The 5,383-nt window shown below is 42.1% G+C and overlaps 1 non-coding gene across 1 annotated transcript; it reads left to right on the top strand.

Annotated features, from left to right (window-relative positions):
- Positions 1-5,276: 5,276 nt before the first annotated feature.
- On the top strand, positions 5,277-5,383 carry LOC141598044 (small nucleolar RNA R71). Its single transcript, XR_012523247.1, has one exon. It is a non-coding gene; the product is annotated as a small nucleolar RNA R71 (small nucleolar RNA).

Raw genomic sequence — 5,383 nt, 5'->3', positions numbered from 1 at the left:
AGATGAACTGAAATAGAACATAAAGAATACCGAAATTGCAGAGGAATTGTAACGGAATGATTAGAAGTACGAACGAAAATCCGATGCAAACCAATATTCCAAACCCTAATTATTGAAATTCTAAAACTAATAAAGCTGAATGTAAAACTTAGATAATAAATCCATCCATATTCTGATGTTCTAGGTTACGTTATATAGAAAATATGCGCAACACTTATTATCAAAACCTAAACACAATGGGCTTGCTTTTCCTCGATCTTTTAATTCTCGTCTGAAGTAGCGGTGTGGTCGATCGACTGCTGGGACCGGTCGATCGACTGGGATGCAGTATACAGTAGCTTCTGGATCCCGTGAGTTGGTCGATCGACTAAGGGCACCGGTCGATCGACTGCTTTAGCTGGTACTTGACTTCTATAATCTCGTGGATTTATCTTTTGGGCCTTGAAATGCGCACCAAGCTCGTTCCTTAAGTGAATACTTCACGTCACATGCAATGCAGGATACTCGGGGGACGGATTTAGCTAAATTTCCATTGAATTCTTCACATTCCTGCAATAATGTACAAAAACACGAAAGTAGACGGAAATAGGGGAAATGGTAGCTTAAACTACACAAATGAGCTCTGAAATGCGTGTAAAATGAGGTGTAAAACATCATATAAATGACACGCATCAAACTTCCCCAAACCAATCCCTTGCTTGTCCCCAAGCAAGAACTAAACTCGATCTAATGACCTAATGGAACGAGTTCAATCTCAGAGCGAATTACAACATGTAAAGCCTAAACCATTTTAATGCAATGACTAACAATCAATTAGCAATGTGAATCATGCACACGAGTTATAAGGTCGTTAAAAACTGCTGAACCGTTAACTATAGAGACTTATCAAATTGGACTCTCACGGGTCGCTCATATCACACATAAGCACAGGTGAATATATAAGAGGATAGAAAGAATTCATTTTGTAAAGACTCTCACCTAACTACGACCTATAAGAATATGCCTGCAATATAATATGAAAACAATCTCTACAACCGTACATATGCATTCCAACCAACAAGAGACCATGACACATGCCGAGGTATATATGTGGATATGTGAGGTATGGGTAAGAAGGGGCAAAACATTTATGGGAAAGTGGAGGTACAGGTGATCAAGCTAGTACCAAAATGGAACCATATGGCAACATCCTTCTTCATGCTTATAATCAAACGAAACGGTGCTATAGCAAGCACAAAACTCACAATCTCCGGTATATAAGTAATCAACCAACTCCCCATAAGATACTAATGCAAGATGGGAGCAAAAATCGCCATAAGATAAGGATTTTGAATTTATGTGAATTGATTTCTTCTTTTCTTTCGAATCTCAAGTCGATCGACCAGAATTGGCAGTCGATCGACTGCTTTGAACAGTATATAACTCTTTTTTCTTTTTTCGAATCATTTTTTTCTTTCCTTTGAACTTCTTTCCTCCTTCATTCTTTTTATCCAACAAAATCTCAATAAGAGCAAATGCTACCAAAAACTAAGTAACAATCCCAAGAACATAGACTACTAGCTTGATAAGGGCAGGCTAAATGTAGGATGTAGTAATGGGACAAAAAGGTTGTTTTTGGCAGAGTGAAGCTTATGGGCAAAACGAATAAAGGGAAACCTCTACCACATGTGTCAACAAACCACAAACCGAATGCAGACAGGTATTAAGCAGATTAAGTTCATATTTATGCACATTTATGTAACATGTTTCATAAGGAGTACTACTCACATCCTAGGTAAACTGGTCATAGGTGTCACCAGTTATAAGCTCTAAAACTCAGAAATATGATGTAGCTTGCCAAAATTCTAAGTCAAGTCTCAAACTCAGCAAATAATTAACGAAAACTCGTAGATATTCACTTGTACGATTCTACTAATAACATGTTAATTAGCACGGCTTAGGCAAAAACAGATGCAAATGCAATGTCATCATTGAAATACTATCGTTCCGACTCGACCTATATGCTAAAATAAACGTGAAATTTTTTGAAATTTTTGAAATTTTTCAATTTTTTTTTTTTTGAAATTTTTTTTTTGAATTTTTATATATATGAAATGAAATAAACAATGCAAATAATGCAAAACACAAATGTAAACGTGAATGCAAGCAAATGATATGCGACGCAAAACCCTTCCCCAAACCAAATCGCACAATGTCCCCATTGTGCAAAATCATGTAATGAAGAAAAATGGAAAACGGGAATTTGCGAGAAAATAAAGAATTATGACATGAAGTGGAAATCGGGAACTCACAAGACTTTAAGCGCAGCAAAAGGAAGCCTCCCCAAACCAGCGTGAGCTAGGAGGTTTCAGTAGCCAGCAATGCTACTAATAAGTACCTGAAAGACAAACAAAACCCACGCATAAAATCGAGAAGGCAATAATGAAGCGGTAATTACGTGCACAAGGTTAGAAAAAATAGAAGAAATAAATAATTTGACGGAAGATAAAGTGGAGTAGAAAACTCCCTCAAGTCCGCAAATCGACCAAACACAGCAGGGGAGAGGTCGTGAACAAGTACAGCAGTGCAGGGCGGTCGATCGACCACATCACTCAGTCGATCGACCAAGGTGAAGGGAACAGTAGCTCCTGGAAACTGCAGACCAGTCGATCGACCACATAGCTCAGTCGATCGACTGGGAATACTGCTGTAACTTCTGATTTCTTCGTATTTGCTCAATTACTTGAGCTAATGAGGTCTAAAAACCTGCAAGTGCACAATAATACGCGCCCAAAATTGCACAAAACCCAAAGTAAAGTCTAAAGTACTTAAAAATCCTAAGCAACAAAAATAAATGCGAAGTCTCGCGCACACAAAAGCAATAAAAAAAAAGTTTAAAAAGCAATAAAATGTTTGTAAGGCATGTGATCAACTAATACTTGATCAAGAACGGCCACGGTATGGCCCACTTCATCGGCTTCTGGCTACAAGAGGTAGCCTCAACGGTGCTCATCTTCTCAGCTGCACCTTTCTCAACTTCAGCATCCGTAGAGCTTGACGGATCAACAGCTTTGTCATCTCCCCAATCAATGACCTCTTCCGGCTCATCAAAGTCCAAGTCGGACTGTCTCACTTTGGCGGGCTCATCTTCAAGCTCCTCATCAGTGCCATAACTCAGGCATCCAAGACCGCCTCTCGAAACGATTTGGTCCTTCACAGCTGGAGCAACCCGCGGCTCTTCCTTCCCCAAACCAGTTCCTGCAATGTCCAAAACAACAGAATCTTCCTCCTTCTTGCTCCCAGTCTGGGGCGGAGGTGTTATAACAAGAATAGGAATAGAGACAGGCATATCAGGAAGCACAAAGTATGATTTCTTTTCAGAAACCGTATTACAGGTGACAGGCCACATGGGGTCTTTCTTCCTAGTATGCTACGGGCGAAGACAATAGAATGCTTCCCCACTTTGAAGGTCAGGGTCCCAGAACCAACATCAATAACTGCACCAGCAGTGTGCAGAAATGGCCTACCTAGAATGATAGGTATGTGGGCATCCTCAGGCATATCTAGGACCACAAAGTCTACAGGGAAGAAAAACTTCCCTATTTGCACAGGGATGTCCTCTAGGACTCCTATAGGCTGGACCGCGGATCGGTCAACCATCTGAACGGTCATGTTTGTAACTGCAAACCTATTCAATTTTAACTTTCTAGCAAGACTCAAGGGCATGATGCTAATACTAGCTCCTAGGTCACATAATGCCTTCTCAATAGAGAAGGTACCTATATTACAAGGAACGGAAAAGCTACCTGGGTCCTCTAGCTTATGGGGTGCAGTGTGAGACAAATAAGAACAAGACTCTTTAGTGAGTGCGACACTATGCACTGTTTCAAGTGACCTCTTTTTAGACAGTAATTGCTTCATGAACTTCATATAAGCGGGCACTTGATTCACTAATTCAAGGAAAGGTACTTGTACGTTAAGACTACGAACAACATTTTCAAATTTATTGAAAGATACATGTTCCTTTGTCGGCACTAGTCTCTCTGGATAAGGGGCTGAAAGAAGTAACTTAGCCCTCTCCTCTAAGTCTCGCATGCCGGCATCCGTGGACTTAGGCTGGAAGTCCATTAACTTCTCCTTATTGAAGCTTGACCCCTCTTCAGACCGTCTCAAATAGGAACCATTGATCGACATTGGGTCGTACTTCGGAATCGGGACGGACCCATCAGCACTCGGGTCTTGCCCCAATACTTTCGGAGTTGTCGTACCCCAAAACAAATGGTCTCTCAAATTATTGGGCATTGGAGGACGAAATTTCTCAATATCGGGCGATGGCCTCGATCGATCGACCACCTTGCTCGTCGATCGACCGAGGTCTACGATTCCAGAGGTCTGATTGTAAGCCCGTAACTCGCACTTGGCCGATCGCCGGGTACATCGGTCGATCGACCGATATACCGGTAGACGCCTTGTTCTTGCTATTTTTCGTTCTGACTTTCTTTTGACTCGGTTCCGCCTCATTCTTTTCAGGGGCATCCTCGACCATAGCAGGCCCCTCCAGGGTAGACCCACTCCTCAAGGTAATGGCATTTAGGGTCTCTTTCTGGTCAGTTTGAGTCGGTAAGTGTCCCGGAGCTCGAGTGGTACTCTTGCTAGCCAATTGAGCAATTTGGCTTTCTAGAAGTTTCATTCTGGCCTCTCTAGCTTGGGACTCCTTTTGCAACATATTCTTCAACTCAGCAAAGTCAGAATTTTGAGATTGTTGCTGCTGCGGCACATAGGGAGGTTTTTGATATTGTTGTTGCTTATGATGAGGGGGCACATAAGCTTGCTGCTGCTGCGGAGGTGGAGTTGGATTTAGAACATTCTGGCTACTCCACCTCAAGTTGGGATGAACATTAGGCTCATAGTAGGTGTTTGTCTGCCTATAATGTTGAAAGGCAACACAAGACTCGAAGGGACTAGGACAATTTTCTGAGACATGTCCCTCAGCTCCACATCTTCTACAGACGAAAGGACCATGTGAAACAGCATTCACTTGGTAAATACCTCCTTTTGAAGCTCCTCCCTCGCAGTGAGAGCTTCAAGTGCAGCTACAGAAGGAGATTCAACACTCCTCCTTTGATTCCCCATGGAATTCCCATACTCAGCTTTATGGGTGGCTAAGTCATCAATGATCTTCCACCCCTTAGTCTCTCCCATATTCTCAGCAAATCGGCCATTGGCTGCAGCATCCAAAATAGCCCTCTGATCGTCATACTGACCCGTTATAGCGATTGCAAAGACTCCATTTTTCGAACCCATGATGCGGTATGGTTCGCACCAGCTTCTTGAAACGGACCCATGCTTCATGAAAATTCTCATCCGGCCCTTGTTTAAAGCTCGGGATCTGAGCTCTAATGGC

Source organism: Silene latifolia, chromosome 8, assembly GCF_048544455.1.
Source record: "Silene latifolia isolate original U9 population chromosome 8, ASM4854445v1, whole genome shotgun sequence".
Classification (NCBI taxonomy): domain Eukaryota; kingdom Viridiplantae; phylum Streptophyta; class Magnoliopsida; order Caryophyllales; family Caryophyllaceae; genus Silene; species Silene latifolia.
This window is presented reverse-complemented; position numbering and strand designations above follow the sequence as displayed.